Raw genomic sequence first — 22,090 nt, 5'->3', positions numbered from 1 at the left:
CTCAGTCAATTTGTTCGTGCCATGGCTGATTTTTAGCGATTTTTCCTCAAATCGAAGTCGTATTTTTATCGTAGTTTGGAATCAGGGACAAAGAGATTCAAACACCAAAGCAATGGAGAGCCTCATCCTGCAAAAAATAAGACCTAATAATCGGGAGCGCTGCGATGCAATATGACAGTCACAGCTCTATTTTTTGCAGACCACGAAAAATGACCATACTGACCGATATATCTCCGGTCAATAGTTATATCACATTAGTCGACTAGACCGTGAATTTAAGACAATTTTGATATCTACTCTGTTGAAAATATGAATATTCATTTCACTACTACTCCTAGTTTATACGTGCCTCATTCAGTGCGTTTTAAAATAGATCGTGGCTCATAATGCTCGGATATCAATGAACCACTCAATTGAACCTCATTTTGCAATCAGGAACTACAATCTCTGGCTCAGTTTAGGACCAACGCATATTCTAATTTTGAGGCCACTGTGCAGGATTCACGGAAATTTAAAATTTAGAGGAAGTTCGCGTCAGTTCACCGGAATTTTTACAATTTGGCAAATTTACAATCGCCGGCCTTGGAATTTAAAACCAAATATCTTTAAAAAATGCATCATACATATATTATTCAATGCCAGCTCAATGTACGTCCGCAGAAAGTAAACCAATTTATCACGTGTGACCCAACTTTGTGATACTTCCCACTAACGTGGGAATGTAATGTACCGACTAAGCGATGATTCCCCAAATCGACATCCCATAAGCGCAAATCGCCCCGTTTGCGCTTTTGGGTTATCGATTTCGAGGATTTGCGCTCATGGGCTACACCGACGTTTATAGGGTGCTAATTTCACCTCGCATGCAAATCACCCGAGGTTCGTGGGCTTTATACAGACTCCAGCACCGAATTACACTCCTTGATTCTTAACAGTGTAAAGACGCGATTCATAGTGCAGGAAAAGATATATCTTTACACCGACGAGCAAGTACCTTTGAAATCATCTTGATGAAAACTACTGGACCTGAAGATGGAATTTTGCGATATCGCAAGTTCATCCGTCTAAGTAAATTATACTCGGGCTCAGCACTAGTACGCGGAGAGGTCATTACTCTTACCATCGAATCACGCGAACTGATATTTAATATGCCGTAATATTTCTTGCGATTCTTTTTTCAAATTCCTGAGCAACAACACCTAAACCGGACATTCCAGAAATTTATTGCCGCACCTGTATTTCGGGAGCAAAGTTTTAAATTTTATCAACTTTTATGACGGAGTCCACTTTCCACACAGACACGTAATTAATTGAGATAAGCGATAATTGGATGTACAGAAGAGTAAAACCCTCAGAGGCGCAAAGCTTCCTTCTCTCAAATGGACGTATTTATGCTGAAAGGAACTATGTTGCACGTAAACTCTATTCACATAGTTCCTTATAGCATGATTACCTCCAAATTACTAGACCATCCGTTCCGAGCTTTTTTCTCGGTTGCTATAGGACGGACGATGTTGAGGATCGCGTGGATGGGTGAGGAATTGATCCCAAGGAATCCGAATTTCATCATCGTGAAGTCATCCCAGCTCCTCTAGGAAAGTGAAGGGGGTCTTGATATTACAATCGGGGTTTCCACTGCACTTTTGAAATTATTTAGTCACAATAAAAAAAAACCAACATTGACACCAATAACTCCAGAATTGATCCACCCTTCCGAAATACCCTGGTAAAAATTGGCGATAAGAGCTGCGTTTCAAAATACCATAGAAGTTCTTATAGCCGACTGAAGAAGGCGATATAAAATCATATAGCTCGCTGTAGAAAGTGGAAAAAATCATACGGCCGGGCTACACGAAGCGATAAAAAATTATACAGACGGGCTATAGTTCCTATCGCCGGGCTTTACACTTTATCGCCTGGCTGTTGCTTTTTCGCCATCGGCTGTAAAAGGCTATAAGAAATTGTGTGGAAATTTGTGTGCTTTGTAAATCCTTAAGTTTGTGCGGAATCACCTTCATATTTACAAAACGCACATTATCTTTTCCTCTGCTACATATTTTTTTTTTCATCAACTAAAATGAGAATAATCCTTACAGAGTGTGCAAACATTTCAAAGTCATGAGTTGAAAAACGCTGACTCCATGAGATTGAATATTAGAGCCTAACACAAAGCGGAGCGGCGGCGCACTGGCGCCTACAAACCTAACAGGGATACCTCACGCATTGCGCATTGCGCATTGCGCATTGCGCAATGCGTGAAGTATCCCTGATAGGTTTGTAGGCGCCAATGCGCGTTTCGCGCTGGCTGCCCGCCTACCGCACCGCAGCGTGCCACGGCGCTTGAAGCAACTATTTCACACCAGAGGTATTGCACAGTATCATACGAAACTGAAGGCGCTCTAATATATTAGGAATGGCAGGCATCCATCAAAAGTACGGAGCTTTCCTCGCAAAATAAATCAAGATACTACGGCCGAAAAAGAGAGCAGTGGTCCAAAAACTCACTAAGTCCTAGCATCCGTAATTAGTAACGTTTAGCATACATTTAATCGCCAGGCTGTTGCTTAGTCGCCATCGGCTATAAATGGCTATAAGAAATTGTGTAGCCGGCTATAGAAGCTATTGGAAATCTTACAGCCGGCTGTAGGTCTATGGTATTTTGGAACACGGATTCTTTTTTTTTTTTTTTTTTTTATTAGTATCAAGCGAGCTTTCACAATGAAAATATACACTTTGTTTCTAAAGAATAAGTAAAAGTGAAAATACAAACAACCGAGAAGTTTGTAACTTATCTAAGTACAAAAACTATAAAAAATATAAGATTATTGGTTCAAACCGAGGGGCTGGCCAGTTCCCACGGCTTCATCCTTTTGAGGCGTCTGAGCTCATTGGAATTGTCCTAAAAGTTGTATTGCCTCAATATTAGGGTGTCGATGGAGACGTTTCTCGTAGTTTGTTGCAACCTTTGTAATAAATTGCGAGACAGTCTCCATCCCTAGGTCTCTATGAATATCAGAATTCCTTTCGTACCATCGTGCTCCGACTATCTGTCTCAGAACACGATTTTGTACTCTCTGTATAATTTCTAAGTTGGACCGTGCTGCACACCCCCAGATTTGAGCTCCATATGCCCATGTGGGTCTCAGGATCTGTTTATACAGAAGTAACTTATTGTCAATGCTTAGTTTCGATTTTCTACCAATTAACCATTGTAAACACGGATTCTACTGCCAATGTTTACCAGGGAACCCCCGCGGTAGGGGGACAAGGTGACCGAGAAAAAGGTGTTTTCATAAGTGATCCACTCCGACCCCAACCAACCAAACCTCGACGCAGCCCTTAACGTTTTCACTGATGGCGTGTAAGAGGGCCCTTAATTTAGCAGGTCTAGGGCTCGTCCAGAATCCTCCACTCCAAGGGGGGGGGGGGGGTTGGGCCCGTGGGAACTCCTTAGGTTTGATTACCTATGAAATCGCCTTTATCTCAGGCTTCTACGTCAATTCATTAACCTAGCATTTTATTACGAGGGCTCTCCTCCAACTTCAAAGGTCAGATTTTTGGGAAGGGTGGTCCGATTTTGGTCTTTGGGGCGTCAATTTACGTTTAAATTGTCCATTATTTCTGATTTTGATAAAGTAATTGCAAGATTGTGACTATAATATCCAGATTTTGAGAACTCTGACCCCCTTTTATCTATTATATTATTGAAGAAAAACGGAATCGACTTAGAATACGTACGGAGAAATCGTATGGAAATTTTTAATCTGCTCGGAAGCCGCCTAGCATGTTTTTAGAGGAAATTTTAAGTATTTTCAAGAGCCTTTCAAGTATTCTAATGTTACTTAAGAGTATCTGTTAACTCGCTATCTCCCTTCCTTTCTCCTATTATCTTATTGGAATAACTTAGACTTAGGAAGTGACATGAGTGGAAATTACCAAAATCACCTGTTAAACTCGCGGAATTTTTGGATATTAGAGCGAATGGCCGCAATGATTGCGCATAGCTCAGAGTGAACTCACAATCGTATGGAGTGCACCAGCAGGCTTTTATGAAGACTCATTTCGAGGTACTCTTCACTCTCCTAATGTGGCCCGCAATTTCGCATCGTCAAATCTATTTCTCGATTGAAGGTACGAGAATCGAAACATTAGCGCATAATGTGGCATATCTTTTTTCTCTTGTCCATGAAAATACATTCGAGAGCTTGAAATGGGAAAGATACATGATGCATCATACGTTCTTGTCAGAACGACAATCTTCTACTCGGTTACTCTATACGAGACTAAGGAACATGATATTAAATTATTATATTTCGAGCGAAATGCGGCAATGTTGCACTAGATTGAGGTAAGGAGAGGAAATAGCTGCATTGTTATGGATCCTCCATAACAATGCACCTGCGGATTCACTACAAACTGCGTGTATTTTCATCGGTAAGTACCGAATCCTACACTATTTCTCCAATTTGTCATGGGTAATTGGAGCCTGTAAGCACCGGCTGCTCATCAAATAAAAACTCTGCTTAATGGTATTTTTCTATCGGTCTGATTAGAAGCATTACATGTGGCGAAATATGCAAAGCTTATCGCATGTAAATCGCATTTTATACGGGTGCAAGACTACGTATCATATTTAGGATAACTATCGAATGCATTTATGGAATGTAGGTGCAATACTTAAAAAAAAAGGAAATGCGAGTCATTTTTTGTGGAAATTCTCTCCGAGTTACTCTTCGTTAAAACGTAAAGCACCATATTAATCATTTTTTGCAAGAAACGTATATTCAAATTTTCATTATTTTTGTGTTTTAAACGCTCTTATACATACACAAAGGCCATTTTCGCAGCGCTCTCTGGAACTCTGAGACACCTAGCCATCAAAGTCCCTTATATCCTCCCAGAGCCCGTCAGGGCGTTAACACTCTCTTATTTTCTCTAAAACCCCCTACGGCCACCCTTTCACCACGTGCCGTGTTATGAACGTCCTTATAATTCGAAAACTGAGTCACTAGTTTAACACCTAACTCTTGTTACACATTTTAATCATTATTATAATTTGAAACATTCGACAAAGTATCATACGATTTATTGGACAAACTTGCTATTGACATAAGTTGGCATCGCAATAGTAATTTACACATTGATGGAGAGAGGAAACTTTCAGTGGCGAGACGTGACTGATCGATTATCGATATATCTCCATTTGAAGCCATGGAAAAGGATCGATTATTATGGTGTTCTTAGCGAGCACCCTGTTTAGCAATCATTTTCTATAGGTTTGAATGGCAGTTCAATCAATGTATCTCAAATTTCGCTACGGCCATTGGAAACTTCCTTTTTTGAAAATCGACATTATTTATTTCCTTTTAAATGCTAAAGACGAAAGATAAATCATGCAACTGTGTCAAAGCGCTGATGTCATGTGAGATCCGATGGTGAAGCTATATCGATCTGAGAGACGCATCATTTTTTTCTTTATTACTTACATTGGTCTTTATACTTGCTTGAAACTAAATTAAGGAAGAAAACCAAGAATTGATTTCCTGAAGTAATCTGATGCATCAGAGGCTACAAGGTCACGTGCTGCTATGCTATAGGGAGAAATGGTGTGTAAATATTCGGGATTGCCTGATTTTAGCGGCTCTGGTGCTTGCACTAGAGCTGCTATTCCGGACGGTCCCAGCTGGGGAGTATCAATGCAGCATGTTACATTGTAGAGACCGCGCGTTGGTTGATGGGAATCGGCGCCATTTTCGGCTATGTTCCTTGTCATGACTTTATTTTATTGCATAAGTACTGTTTTATTGTTAGTCAATGCTATGTTGTGTATTGTATTTTTGGAATCATGGTGATACAGTCAATAATTCAAAACTTGTTTGTGCTTTTATCTCGTGATGGAAAAAATGTACTTTACGTTCAAAATTTGAAAATTTGAATTTTAAAGTTTTCGCGGTTAAGGAAGCTTTAACCACTGGGTTGGAGCTTCCTAGTTAATTACTCGATATCAGCTGATAGCAAACAAAGGTTACCAGGGAAACCGTAAACGTCTAACAACTATCGTGGCCATTGGGGCGATTATTGAAATGATATCGACTGTATGTCGCCGCTTACGACAGGACATAGCCCTATCTTAACTGTGTAATATATCGCAATTCGATATTGTTTTGATTTTTAAAAGGAGCAATTCATTCATACAGTTCCGATTAGTTTTGGCGAACGGGCCCTTAACCTACGGCACTCGGCTCATGGGAATTTTTTAACTTGTCCTGGACGGACTCGTCTGTAGCGCCTCGTTCTTCGTTGTGTGTGTGATTTCGTGAAGAAGTTTCTATGGCAATTTGCTTTTATTTGTGAGCTGTTTTTTCCATTCCGGGAACATATTTATTGAAAACGGCGACTTTTTCAACAGTCCTATTTTTATCTACAACATCTAAGTGGCCCTTCATAATCATTTAATTTTGGCCCCTGGCCAGAAAAAGGTTCGGAAATTGCAGTGATTTTGCCGAAAATGCTGAAGTAAGTAAATTGGGCATTTTTTTTCCTTCTTCAAACTCTGTGGAGAAGCACTTCTCCTCCAGTACATCTATTTTTTTACTTATCTCTCGCAAGGTACATTTACAGAAGGTGTGTTCCAGTATTAACAGTTCAGATTCGTGGTTTTTTTATTATAACGCTTATTTCGGAAAGCAATTATTACATTGTTCAATTCTACTGACTTTCAACACTCGATTATACTCCCGGCAAATTCTGCAGCAGCGTTTCAAATGTTGACTCTAATGCTTCCAACAGCCATCCGATGTCTAAGGGTTTTATCCCTAGATTTAGGGATTTTCCGGAATTTCCAGGGATTTAGGGATTTTTCAGGAAATATCTAGGGATTTTTTTTGATGAGGTAAAGTTACCAAAAATCAACTTTTTAACCTCAATTCTAGCTTCGACAATCGAAAACATTTTTTCATCTATATTTTGTAGGCCTTTTTGGCAACACTATTTTCCCCGCAAATAAGCCGGAAATTAAAACGATTGCGTCCTTCGATGTACTTGACATTCAACTGCATTCAACCTGTTAATAATAAGAAATCAAATAATATTCTTTCATTTTATTGGTCTGGATTAGCACTGCTTTCAGAGAGCGCCAAAATTCAAACGAGCCAATCAGATTTAAATATTGCAAATAGCTACATCGAATGACATCATGATTCTTCGTTAAAAATGGCGCTTTTTGCAAAATCTAGGGATTTTTTAAGTATATTTGAGCAAATCTGGGGATTTAGGGATTTTTAGCGAAATCTAGGCATTTTTTTTCTTCCCCGCTAGGGATTTAATATCGGAAGACTGGCTTCCAGTATCGTAGCGTTGATCGTCGCTGATGTCGAAATGGAACCTAATGCCGGACTTACTGTAACACCTCCATTCCTCAATTCCGGTGAGGAATACGTCTCTACCCTTAACTCAATATAAATATACAAATTGATAAGTGAGTGCTTTAGTCTCCTGAAAACAGAATTGCGAAACTTAAAATTGGAGAAAAATGATGAGTAAATGAAAAAATGGAACCAATTGATGGGATATGTCGCATGCCATTCTGACACAAAATATGGCGTCTATCGAATCACCTTAACTAAATAAAATAACCAAATTTTCAACTCTCAAACTATCAACTATCAACTATCAAATTTCAAACTATCAAAATTTCCAACAATGACAAAAATGATTGTAATATACCTATAATGTAATGAAATATACACGCTCTAATCATTTAATTTGTATTACCTTTATGTTATGTACCTACATGTTATACTATTTTTATAATAAATTTTGCCAACATGCTTTTCAATTCAGTCTACAACATTTCATTCCGACGTGGCAATAATGATTTATAATGCCCCTAATCCATTAAAATGAATTACAATAGTAATGCCGCATTATAATGTCGTATTATACATCGCAACGATTCATGTCCTACTGATTATTGATTATTGTAAGATGAATTCTGTTTTCTCTGATTGTATGTTTCATACGTGCGAAGCAAGTACGGGTCACTAGAAACGTGGTTCGTACGGGTGGCTGATGAAATTGATCTTCGAATACCTTTTGATGAGCTAGGGAAATGGAACCATCTGCATCTCATGGACAATAAATAGTTGCCGTAATTAAGGTCATCCCGTGATTAAGGTGCCGTGATTTAAGTCATAAATTCTTCATCTAATTCTTGATTCATCTCCAAAATGTCTGCTAAAGCTTTCATGCGCTTCTCCTTGTATGCATGAATGAGCAAATTGGGTATCGAACAAGCGGACACTTTTTGAAAATTCAGATGATTCTGGACAATATCGTACAGAAGTCCACGAGCTGCAGATAGAACCATTACCTCTAGCTCATCAAAAGTTATTCGAAGATCATTCAACAACCTCTTTGACAAGTTGCAAAAACTTTTCGTTAACAATAGTGTCACACGGTACTAGGAATATTTACTATTTAACGAACCTTATATTTCCCTGACTCAGTCCTAAATTATAGAAGTATGCGTTACTTTTCCAGCAATCCAAAAAAAACAATTATACAAAAAACCAATACCTACACTTTCAGATATAAAAATGCAAATTTTTTGCAGCCTCGCTAAACGACTTATCAACCAGAGATTTTTTAGGAAGCGGACCTCCAAAGAGCTTTCAAAATTAAAAGTATACAACAAGTGATAATGCCATGTATTCGCCATATCAAAGCCCAATACACATTTATACACCGGCTACGTAAATCTGCTAAGTTACAAAACATGAATCGACAGTTGTCGGATTGTACATCAATGACAAAATGTGTCTAGGCCCTCATTCTTGACTACAACTACTGCCCCCAGAGCCGCTCTCCGACGCCAATGCGTTGGAGCTTCCTGCTTGTTTTCCTATAGGTACGGTGTGACACACAATATCTAAAAAAGTTTGTGAACTCTTATCCTTTGAAACTTTCGGGAAATTTGGCCCGCAATTTTATGCAGCGTACCCGATCATTTTGAGGAAAAATGATCACACAAAAATGGATATTTACCAGAGATGTTCGGCAGCATATGGATGCCCATGCTGCATTTTCCATGGTACGGTGGTATGTTGGAACACTAGTGGCGCACAGTGGATCGAGTCAATCAGAGAAGTCGGACATATTATGTTTCATTAAAACTGCAAATTTTGGTGTTTATATCATCTTATTTCAAACTTTAAGGGGTGTTTTTTGAAGAAAATTTCACGAGAAAACCAATGAAACCACTTTTCAAACCTCGAAGTTTTGTAAAAACGGAGTTATAAGCGTTTAAAGTTTCTAAATTTTGTCCGACCTCTCCTATTGACTCGGTCCAGTGTGTGGCGTTTGTTATACGGAAGCGTTCTCAACAAAGCATGCATGAGGATATTGATTTCTTTGATCTTATTTTCAGTGTTTACAAATGATCGATTGGCACATCTTGCGGGATGCTCACTCAGGCTAAGTTTTTTCACGTTAGTGGTGTTACTCATTTCTAAGCGAATATAAACATTTGAGGACAGCAATAATTTGGTTTATCGCTCTTTTTTACCTTATTTATGAAGATTTAATTCATCTCACGTTTTTCCTTGTTCCTTTCATTTTATGTTTTTTTACTTCATTTTTTATAATCTCTGCATCTCGTTTGCATTGTTTAATGTGAGAAATTGCGGTAGGTTAGTATGCACAAAATAGTCTTTAATTCCAAGTCAGTCCGAATAATCAAGATGAGCGCACGTGAAACCAGGGGCGGATCCAGCGATTTGGCAACAACGGATTTCCTCCATTTAATCCTATGTTAAGTAATCGATTCTTGGAGGGACCAGGTGCCCCGACAAGAATCGATTATTTATCATAGGTTTAAATGCAGAAAAACAGTGTTGCCAATTCGCTGGATCCGCCAATGCATGAAACTGACTCACATCATTGTATGTATTTGTCTTTGCAAAAAATGTTCGGTAAACTTTCGTAACCAGATACCGTATTTTTTCAGGAAGTGCTCTGAGGTGGTTTGAGTCTCTCACAGACTCCTCAAAAATCATGCCTCATTGCCCGGAAAACTAATTCAAGAACCGGTTGTGTCTGCTAAGTTTTACGGGTGAGTCCATGAAAGAAATTGAAGGAAACAGGCGCTTTTCGATTTCAAGGGACTGATGATGAGCGTTTATAAGTACCTGACTGGAAAAAAACACATTGGATCTAGAGTCCAGACTCTTAAAAACATCGACAAGAAAAAGTACTCTTGATTCAATCAGAATCTAGCTTAAATCAAGAACCAAGCCTCTAATTTAAGCGGATTTCGTTTTGATTCAAGCAAAAATCCGATTGACTCAAGAGTATTTTTTCTTGTCAATTTTTTCAAGAGCCTGGGCTCAAGATCCAATGTGTTTTTTTCCAGTGCTCCCTTGAAACCAACCTCATCAGTAGTTGGCGAAATCGAGGGTTCAAAAAATCAAAATCCTAATTCAAAAAGCCTAAAAAAGTCAGTTGACGTTGGAGATGTTCAATATGAAACATTTTTTCAAATGGCAAAACTAGGTCTTCAATTCACTAGACCGAACCTCTGTCTACTAAAGAGGTCGGTTTGCTCAAAATTGGGCATCCTGCTCGTAGTCGTAGCCCTCTGAGCCAAAAAGCGCTCATTAAAACTATTGATCCATATTGCTAAGGTTTTTTCCCGCGTGAACTCTATTCTATATCCTATAGAATTTCACAAGCATTCGTAAAGGCGTTCTCTGAAATCCCGTGTAAATAATTGATTTTACGTGTATGACAACTTTGTAGAAAAGGAAATCAATTAGGTTTTTGCAGACTCCGAAATTTTTATAATCATTAAATACATCTTGATCTACTGCATTCTTATTATCCTCGCGCCTCGGAATATTTCCGATAATACTATTATAGATATGGGATTTACAATAATTTTATCGCATCATTTCTGAATATCCGAAGAAACTTATTTTTTTACAGGGGAACTGCGCAACATCTAAGCACATATGATTTCAGTTATTCGTTTCCGGGAAAAAAAAATCGAAGTAATACTGAAGAGAAATGTGCAAGAGTTAATTATTTATCTTATTTTATTTTTTTTTTAATGTCTTTGTCTAAAAGAATACATCTGTGCAAATTCCGAAAAGCCTTTTAGTACTTGCTTTACCTCTGGGTTTACAACGATGGATCTTTTTTTGTAAGGTCGCCTAAACTACTATTTAGACGTTCATACTTAAAGGATCCGTACTCCGTATCAAGTATGAGAAGAACCGCTAGTTGATTCTTGGAAATTTCACTTATTTTAAAGAGTATGACGGATTCAAAAATTATTGTTGCCCTGCAAATAAATAAAATTCTTCTCGAGATTGATAACACGTGATATTGTTTATGAGTGTGCAATTCCCTATTTGTTATATAACTTTACTCCTGAAAAAATATTTAAAGGATTAATGTATCAAGATAAAATTTAATGGCTTGCATGCCAGAGATTATCTAATTCACACGCAGTGCGAGCAAAATTTGATATTGTAAAAAAAGTAAAACGACAATAAAGAGAGCGTTTTCTTTTTCTTTTCTTTTTTTTTAAAAAAAGAAATACAAGCATCTAAACTGCTGAGTGCACAAAGGAAAGGGAAAATGATTTTCTCTGTATGTATACGTCCACACGAAAAAAAAAAAAATGAAATTCTAACCCAGGTCAATCCAGAGGAACGATCCGTTCTCATATAACTAACATCTTAGCTTTTCTTTGGACATACGTAGGCGCACAGATAAAAAATATATTTATTAAAAGCATCAATCAAAGTAGAACATTAATAACATAATACTTCAGTCTTAGTAAATACTATGCTGTCAAAAAAAATTCATCGATGGAATTATAAGGATTAAAGTATAGATGAGTAGAACTAAAGCATCTCATGTTGCGAGAAAATATTGTGGAACTTCGTATTCAATGCTAAGGGGATTAGTTCTCACTTCTCTTAAGTTTTTCATATTTGCAATTTAGATTTTATAAATTTGAAAGCGCACGCCCTTCTACAATGAAATATTACAAAATGTTCCCTGCTTTCATGAGAAAAACAAAATTAGCTGTGTATTTGCCTGTACAAAATGTTCGGTGCGGCCCGAAAATGCACTTGCATAAGATTCTATTTGGTGCATAAGGAATGGCATAGTTATACGGAACGCACAAATTACTTAACTCATTGTGTAGGTAGAGACTCTAAGTTTACTCTACGGTGTTTGCCGAGAATGTTACGAGCCAAAGACTCGCTTAAAGTATGGAGATCGAAATTTTTTGAAATATTTCCACACATACATAAGTACAAGATTCCTGAACCATATTTCATTAAGAAAACCGATGAAAATTTAGGTTGAGGGCGAGAAGTTTCTACCCAGCGCTCTAGAATTCATACGAAGGGGATCAGCTCTCATGTTAAAAACGTCAGGGGAGCATTAGCGGATCCAGCAAATTGGCAACATTGTTTTCCCCCTTATAAACCTATGGAAATGTGTCGTTTCTTGTAGGGGCCAGTTGCTCCGATAAGAATCGATTATTAAACTTATGTTTAAATGGAGGGAGTCTGGTGTTGCAAAATTGCTGAATCTGCTGCTGCAGGGGAGAAGTACGAGGAGTTGAAATTCTCTGAAAGGGTTCCAATGATATTCACAGTACACTGGAAAAAAAAACACATGGGATCTAGAGTCTAGACTCTTAAAAACATCGACAAGAAAAAGTACTCTTGATTCAATTAGAATCTAGCTTCAATCAAGAACCAAGCCTCTTAATTTAAGCGAATTTTGTTTTGATTCAAGCAAAAATCCGATTGAATCAAGAGTATGTTTCCTGTCAATGTTTTCAAGAGTCTGGACTCTGGATCCAATGTGTTTGTTTTCCAGTGTAGAAAAATTAATGTTGCTGCATTCCAGCTAACCCTGGTTGATGCTCCACACCAACTACCACCGAAACCCAATTTATAGTCAAAACAACGCACCAGTTTCATTGGTGCACAACAACGATTTTGTCAAAGCACAACAACCAGTGTATTTTCTGGGTGAAAAATCATACCGTTGCGGTAGAGCATCAATTTTGTTTTGTCTTGTTTCATGTTCAGTGATGGACACTGTCCAAAAAAGACGCAAAATAATCAGTGACTAGGCTTGAATGATCGATTATCGATATTTCATCATTCAAAACAATGGTAAAGAATCGATTATTAAGGTACTCGTTGCGAACACCCTCTTTATCGATCCTCTTCCATAGACTGATTTGAATGGCAGATCAATCGATTTATCGCAAAGCACGCCACGCCACTAGGACTAATGTGTTTCACATTTTCTCCGGAAGAGACTTGAACACACGACCACGAAAAAGTCCGTAATTTGAAAAGTCGAAAAGAGGACTCAAAATTCACGTAAAATTTTCAACTCATTGATGGTTCTATGATACCGATGCTTGCCGGTTATGAACATGTTTTCACGTGCGATTAAAAGAAACCGTACTATGGTGTGTTTAGGTGGAACTTCAAGAAGCGCTCCAAACTCTTTGCACTGAAACTAATAATGTGGCAATGTGATTCTTGCATAATGGCAAAACTTTTTTCTTTTACTTAAATGTATGTAAATGCATGTAAGTAATCTGATTCCAGGTGAGGAAGCGCAAGGGGTACCTACTTTTTGCGCTTTTGGTCTGTCGACTTGAAAAATTTGCGCTGATGAGCCTCTACGCAAGAGTTAGTCATTACTGCAGTTAAATCGGTTTCTAATAGAGAGGCGCAAGTGAAAACATTTCAAATTCTTTATTTCTTTTGCATTTTTGGTCCATTGGAGTATTTTTACATTTTCAGAGAATTTTTCTTTCCAATTTTGAAAAAAAGGCAATGCCTTGGAATACTTGTCTTTACCTAAAGATTGCGGCTACTTAAATAACTAAAATACTAGACAAAACTTTCTAAATCACTTTATACCTACTTTTTGATTTAAATTGTCTCTCTATTCTTTCATTTTCTTGTGATAGGGTGTAAGCTAACAAATTTTGAACTACTCCCAAAAGAGCAATGAAAATTTTTCAACAAAAAAAAAATAAAAAATCAGGACTTTTAAACAAATTTTGCCCCATCTTTTGAACACTCCAGAAAGTTTCCATTCATCCTTCTTGATGACATTTTCCGTGTTTTGTCACTCGTCAAAAATTTAGTTTTGCGCACTTTCGCCCAGGAAACCGATTCAGCCGAAATTTAACCGGAAACCGATTCAATTCGTCCTTGTTTACCAGCGAACGTCGGTAAATGCATTTGACGATGCGCTGAAGAGAAGGAAAAAAACTCACCTGTCGGGCGCGTCGAAGGTCTCGAGGAAAACCGTGTGGAAAAGGCGGCAGAAACGTGTTAATCGACTGAAAAGCACTGAAGCTGGAGCACTGACGGATGCACGGACTCACTGTAACACTGCACTGATGACGCGATGACGCCGGATGACGGATGCTGACCGCAACTCCCGCTCTTAATCGGCGTCGAACAACGAATCAGCCGTGGAGTAATCAGCGGGTCCCTCGTCCTCATCGCGAGCGCCCCCACCCCTTTCGTGTGCCACCACCCAGCCCTAGCGCCGGCGATGACACCCGGAAACTCCGAAAATCCCCGAGCGGAATCGCGCGGTGGGAATCATGATGACCGCATCGGGGGGTTTCGCATACCGGTTGTCGAAATCATGCTCCATCTGGGGCGCACAGTGGATCGAATCCATGGGAGAGATCGGACATGTTTTAAAAACTTTAAAATCGTATATCGACGGTGTAAATCCGCAATCACATATCGACGGTGAAACTACCAAACCACGTATCTCGTTTGCGGTGTTTAAAAATCTACGCTCACATTTTATTTTTTTGAAGTAGACCAAATCAATATCATTCCTTGACATTTTCACGGAATTTTCTCCGCACGAAGAGGAAAAATCACAGAAATTTTCAAGACTGGATGTTAAGTAGTTTTTCATTTAAAAAATAAAGTATGACAGGAAGTCTGCGACGTCACAAACCGAGATACGTGGTTTGGTAGTTTCACCGTCGATATGTCTTTTGCGGTGTCTGAAAATTTCTGTCTCTATGTTATTTTTTTAAGAAAGAACAAATTGACATCATTCCTTGAAATTTTTACAGACTTTTCTTCGCACGCAGGAAAAATCACGGCAGTTTTAAAGAATTGTCGTTGAATAGTTTTCCGTTTAAAAAATTAAGTATGACAGGGAGTCTGCGACGTCGCAAACCGAGTTATGTGATTGCCGACTCGACCGTCGATATCTTCATTAATATGAAATGCGAATGTTAGAATAATAGTTTTTTTGGTTTCCTCGTAAAATTTTCTATGCAATGCATCCCTTAAAATTAAAATTGTGACGAAATAACCGTACAGTTTTACAATTTTTATCAACGATTTCATGTCCAACTTCTTCCGAAGACTTGTTCCACTGCGGGGCGCTGGGTTTGTTGCCCCTCGTAGTTGTGCATCAATGAATGACGAAGCTTGTATTATTACCTCGCATACAATAAAATGTCAGACTGGTCGCGTGGTACTCTTCCTACAACTGTGAATGTCGTGTTTACCCCGACGTTGTACCTAGAGAAAAGAATGGAGGTGAGGTGGCCTCATTTGGGAAATCTAGGATTCTGTTGATGACGTAGATCGGTGTGGACGGTTTTCTCATCGATTTCCTTGGAAATGTTGTCGTTCATGAAAAAGAGTTATTCTATGTAACAGGTTCCATGTAGATCATCACAAAATTCTTGCTTTGAAAGGTACAGCCAGGTACTATTTTAGAATGTTACCATTTTTCGTTTTACAATTCATCCAACTGGGGATAGCTGAGTTTTCAGCCGAAACGTTTTGGTTTCCGCGGTCGGACTGGCTTGCATCTGAGGGCGTAGACCCTTGGCTGGTTACAAAGGCGTAATGTGATATTTCCTGATGGGGCATCCCCTTCGTGGAGAGGGGTTCAGAAAATTTTGGCAAAGCAGCACAAGTTTACGCTATTTTCAGGTTCAAAGTTTATTAATCGCACAGAGTAAAAATATGTAAAATTGAACGTTTTGAAGTGACCGACACACTTCTGAAATTAAAGAAAACATTAAAAATCAAAGCCACTGGACGCATCCAAGCACCATTATTTCCACAAGAACCGTGTCAGTGCTGCGGTTTACGCGAGCTTAAGACGTGGGTCTAAAAATCCATCCTAAAAAAAAATCAGGCAAGAACCAGAAAAAAGAAGTAAGAACGAGATTCAACACAGCCGACGACCAGAAAGACGTATTCGGGCCTATTTTTTAACTTTTCTCCCGAAGCTGAGCGACACCTCATTGGCAGCATACAGCAGGGCATTGAGAACTCACGCTTCGCGTCATCGCGCCTTCAATTTTTCAGATGCCGCACGGACGTCCACCAAGTACGAATAGTTGTATCTCTGCGCCGTCGTTAATGCGCACCCTTTCCCTCGCTTTATTTCCATATTGTGTTTGTTTCCGTTTGTCTTATTCGTAATGGTGCTTCAAGTACTACGTGAATAACACAGCCGAAGGTAGGAGAGATGTGTTCGGGCCTCTTTTTTAACTTTTCTCCCGAATCTGAGCGACACCTCATTGATAGCATATAGCAGAGCATTGCGAACTCACGCCTCGTGTCATCGCGCCTTCAATTTTTCAGATGCAGCACGGACGTCCATCAAGTACGAATAGTTGTATCTCTGCGCCGTCGTTAACGCGCATCTTTTCCCTCGCTCTATTTTCATTTTGTGTTTGTTTCCATTTGTCTTATTTGTAATGATCAGAGACAAATAGAGACCGAGCACGCCCTATTCTGTCAATGTATTTTGAGTGAGGCACATCTAATTCTCGCGGATTCAACAAAACAACGGTCATCATTTTTCTAATTTCGCCTAAAGTTGAATGGTGCTAGTCGCATCTGGTGAGCTTTTGGCACTATGGCGATTTGTTTACATTCTTCCTTATCACTTGCAAAGCGGAAAATTTTCCAATTTTTCCTTCGAAACTCTTCGAATTTGTCATAAAATGACTTTTTACCAAGTAACTAAATAATTCACCCCTTCTTCTCAACATTTGTGATACTTTCGGTGGTTACACTTCTTGCAGTGAGAAACAGATTCCTCGAGACAGCCTGGTCCTCAGATTGTTCAACTTCCTTATGGATAATTATTTTAGCAATCGAAATGTTCTTTGACTGTAATGGTGTAAAAATTTTTCAAGGTAATTCTCTGTAAATAATTCTGTTTCCTAAATCCTATCCCGAAGCCTGATGTAATGCATTGAATGCGGATCATTACGACTGAAGTGTCGATATGTGTCTTTAAGGAGCCGTGTAAATGAAACGGTTGGATAAGCCTGTAAGCAGTACAAATTCTTTTGGGTGTGAAAAATAACTGAATGTCCAGAATTCTAAACATCTGACCGTATTTCAAGTACCTGAAGGAAATGTTGGTCAGGTCAGAGTTTGTGAATCCTTGGCAGCAGTTAATAAAATTCTCCTACGTACTTAACAACTTCGCTCATTAAAGTTTGGTAAGTGAGAAATGTAAACCAACAATGAGTAGTGCGCGGTTCGAATCTTCGCCTGTTCTCGTCAAGAGGTAGATTTGACGCATTATGAAAAAGCTAAAAACTGCAAATAAGCTGTCACATTTCTCTCTTGAAAGATGCCTGTTCAAACTAAATTTAGTTTATTTATTTCTGAATGATGAAAGAACCTTTAGGGGCCGAAATATCACGAATTTTGATCTATAAGTTGTAAGAGAACACCCTGGTGAGATCCTCTTTCCTTTTTTCGAGTTACACATTTTTCCAATTTTACAGGAAGTAGTATTAGTTGCATCCAGTATCACAATTTATATGTATTCAATGTGTTTCCTCATCGAAATGAGCGAAAAAAAAACATTTACTTTTATTTTCACCGAATTAATGAGAGTTTTACTGCCAACTAAGCTAGCAAATGTCAACGGTGAAGCTACTTTATTTGTTTCACGACTCCCAATTTTAGGAATTCTAAGGCGAAGTTGATAGCGTATACAGCATTTCTCATTTAATGCAAGGTTGAAATACTTTATGATGGTGGTGGAAGAGACAATTCTGGTAAAATCGAGAGAAAAATCAGGAAGAAAAGTTCTTAAACAAATCTCACGAACTCTATCAGATGATGGGCACTTCACCCTCCAAGGATTTTTACACTATGGAGTTATGAACGAATACTTACAAGCATAATATGATGGATCTGAGCGGTCTCTTACTTACCAAACTTTAATGAGCGAAGTTGTTAAGTACGTAGGAGAATTTCATTAACTGCTGCCAAGGATTCACAAACTCTGACCTGACCAACATTTCCTTTAGGTACTTGAGATACAGTCAGATGTTTAGAATTCTGGACATTCAGTTATTTTCCACACACAAAAGAATTCGTACAGCTTGCGAGCTTATCCAAACGTTTCATTTACACGCCTCCTCAACAACAAATATCGAAGCTTCGCAGCCATAACACTCCGCTTTCAACGCACTATACATCAGGCTTAGAGATAGGATGTTGGAGACATCAAGCATTTGATCCACGATTAATACTTATCATAGTGAGCAGCTTATGACATAGACAGTAAATTTGTTTTCATCAAATTTCAATACAGTGTATCTGTAAGACTAGCAGTGCTGCTGTGATCAGGTTCTTGACAGATCTCAAATAGCTAGAATATCTCTATCCTGCGACATGATATGGAGGTTAATAGATTGAGAATTTGATCACAAGGTATTGATACTGTCTAGAAAAAATTATAAACAATTTAAAGTCAAAGGAAAGTCCGATAACTAAAATTATCCATTAAGAAGTTGAACAATCTGCGGACCAGGCTCAGAGTCTCGAGGAATCTGCTTCTCACTACATAAAGTGAAACCACCGAAAGTATCACAAATGTTGATTAAAAGGGGCGAATTAATTTTTTACCAAGTAATAAGTCATTTTATGACAATTTGGAAGAGTTTCAAAGGAAAAATTGGAAAATTTTCCGCTTTGCAATTGATTAGGAGGAATGTAAACAAGCCGCCATAATGCCAACAGCCGACTAGCATCAGTCAACTTTAGGCGAAATCAGAAAATACATGACTGTTGTTCCGTTGGCTCCCCGAGAATTAGATGTGCCTCACTGAAAATCCAACGTGCTCGGTCTCTATTTGTCTCTGGTAATGATGCTTTAAACTAGAGCAGAGCGTTGCGAGTTTACGACTCACGCCATCGCGTCTCATATTTTTTATATGCAATGTGGACATCCATCTTGCGAGAATAGTTGTATCGCTTTTACACTTTAGATGTCTCTTACTTTTGAATTTCGAAATAAATTAAGTTTAAGTTTGCCGGAGATATGCTATGATATGTCCAAATCAATAGTCATTTTGAAAAGGAAGAAATATATTTAAAGGTCTCTCAAGAGGTCTATAAAGTGTGCGTATGTCTAAAAATCGAACCAGCTATCGTTTCTACGGGAGTTACACATAGAGAATGAAGGAGGGGGATGATAAAGCACCTGTATGTCAACAAAAAGGTGACAATTTCACAGAAAAGTGTTTACGCTTCAGCAAGAAGTTCTTGGACCTCGTTTCACCACTATGCCTAAAAGCACCTCTCTTCACTCCTAACTCTCTCTTCTTCTGTTCATTTAAGAAATTTTCTGCATATGTTCTCGGTCGTAATCTTTTTTCTCTTCTTATTTAGCTATCTGTCAGAGGGGCGCGTTTTCGGCGCGCCAAGGGGGCGTATCTGCCAATGGCAGATTGGCTTTATGGCCAGTCCGAGCCTGCATTATCGTGAAATTTTAGACTTGTTACCCTTTTTAAGTTGTTTTTTTTTTTTTTATTATTCTATGTAAATTGTTCGAAATAATATCTTGTGTTGGTCCAAGCAAAACACCGACGTTTTGGTCCGTTTTTTATATTTTGAATTTCGGATTATCTGGAACATTGACGCTATATTGTACCGAACTACGTCACGGGGTGAAGAATCCTCAGGATGCGATCACCAACCTCTTTTTTTCTCACTATGCCCGATGCATTTGAAAGGTGCAATTGAGAGCCGATACAAAGTCGAGGGCTCCGTTCATTCATTGTCAAAATTTGCAACTTTTTAGTTATAAATGGCCAAAGTGCACAACCACGAATCTCCATTGTGATGTTTTCCATTCATATTTTTTTAGAAAAACATGGTAATTTTATAGCTTGAAAGGATGAGTCCCATTCAAAACTTTTTTGGCCCTGACATTGGTCAAAAATTAAGATGGCTTGGAATAATTTTGTATATGCCCCTATCAACCTCTCATTATCTTAACTGTGAGAATATGTCTTCGCTCGCGGCACGTCTATAAGTACCTGTCTGATTGATCGGCGCAAAGTATATAGGAAAGTTTTGCCGTTATCTCGAGAAATTTCTCTTTTTCAGTTATAAAATTGGTTATTCGGATGTGAGCGCAAGCGACTGTACCAACTCATTGGCATTCTATAGTGTTTTAGGGTCTACACTAAAATATCATCATGCTTGATCCCTGAAATCTTTTGGGCCAAAAACACCTCATTAAGATGGATCTTCAGCTTTTGCGCGATGCATTCTAGTTTTGATGATTTATCTCAAATTTTAACCTTTAGGTGAATTATTTTGGGCAAATCTAAATTTCAATCTGTATATAAATCATGGAAGAATGTTCCTGCCGAAAACCGTTCTCCAAAATCTTAAAATAAAGTCAAAAGTACTGTTTCCATTTTGGAAACAATTTTAACGTATTAGTATCGATGCGGTCAATTGGAAACAGTACTTTGAACTTTTTTTTAAGATTTTGGAGGATGAATTTCGGGACAAACATTTTTCAATGATTAATCAATAGATTGAAATTCAGATTTTCCTAAAATAATTCACCCGAACCCTGGTAAAAATTGGCGATAAGAGCTGCATTTCAAAATACCATAGGAATTCTTATAGCTGGCTAAAGAAGGCTACAGAAAATCATAAAACATGGCTGTAGAATGCGGAGAAAATCTTACGGCCGGGCCACACGAAGCTATACAAAATTATGCAGCCGGGCTATTCCTATCGCCGGGCTTTACACTTTATCGCCTGGCTGTTGCTTTTTCGCCATCGATTATAAAAGGCTATAAGAAATTGTGTAGAAATTCGTGTGCTTTGAAAATCATTACGTTTGATACGGAACCACCTTAATATTTACAAAACACACGTTATATTTTCCTTTAATACATATATTTTTTCATCAATTAAAACGAGAATAATCCATACAGGATGTGCAATTATTTCAAAATCATGAGTTGAATAACGCTGACTCCGCCAGATTAAATATTAAAGCCTAACACAAAGCGGAGCGGCGACGCACTGGCGCCTACAAACCTAACAGGGATACTTCACGCATTGCGGAACGCGTGAAGTATCCCTCTTGGGTTTGTAGGCGCCAATGCGCTGGCTGCCCGCCTGCCGCACCGCAGCGTGCCACGGCGCTTGAAGCAACTATTTCACACCAGAGGTATTACACAGTACCATACGAAACTGAAGGCGCTCTAATATATTAGGAATGGCAGGCATCCATCAAAAGTGCGGAGCTTTCCTCGCAAAATAAATCAAGATACCTACTACGGCCGAAAAAGAGAGCAGCGGTCCAAAAACTCACTAAGTCCTAGCATCCGTAATTAGTAACGCTTAGCATACACTTTATCGCTTGGCTATTGCTTAATCGCCATCGGCTATAAAAGGCTATAAGAAATTGTGTAGCCGGCTATAGAAGATATTGAAATCTTACAGCCGGCTGTTGGTCTATGGTATTTTGGAACACAGATTCTACTGCCAATTTTTACCAGGGAAGGTTAAAATTTGAGATATATTGATCGTACGTAGAATGCATCACGCAAAAAGCTGAAGATCCACTTTAATAGGACACATCCTTCATGAGAATATATTCTGCTGATAGAGAAGAAAAATCAAAGAAGTTATCCAGAGATTACTTCGACCTGAAGTTATCCAAAGAGAAAGTGGGTAAAGTATGACAGGATGTC

At 38.6% G+C, this 22,090-nt stretch overlaps 1 protein-coding gene across 1 annotated transcript in view; it reads right to left on the bottom strand.

Annotated features, from left to right (window-relative positions):
* Window positions 1–14,539, bottom strand: part of LOC109042636 (fatty acyl-CoA reductase wat) — a 45,473-nt gene extending 30,934 nt beyond the window's left edge. The window contains exon 1 of the mRNA XM_072300177.1: window positions 14,333–14,539. The gene's annotated coding sequence lies outside the window, so the exon portion shown is untranslated. The remainder of the gene's footprint in view (window positions 1–14,332) is intronic.
* Between the last annotated feature and the right edge of the window lie 7,551 nt (window positions 14,540–22,090).

Source organism: Bemisia tabaci, chromosome 4 (assembly GCF_918797505.1).
Source record: "Bemisia tabaci chromosome 4, PGI_BMITA_v3".
NCBI classification, from domain to species: Eukaryota; Metazoa; Arthropoda; class Insecta; order Hemiptera; family Aleyrodidae; genus Bemisia; species Bemisia tabaci.
The sequence above is the reverse complement of the archived record's forward strand: the minus strand, read 5'-3'. Positions and strand labels throughout refer to the sequence as shown.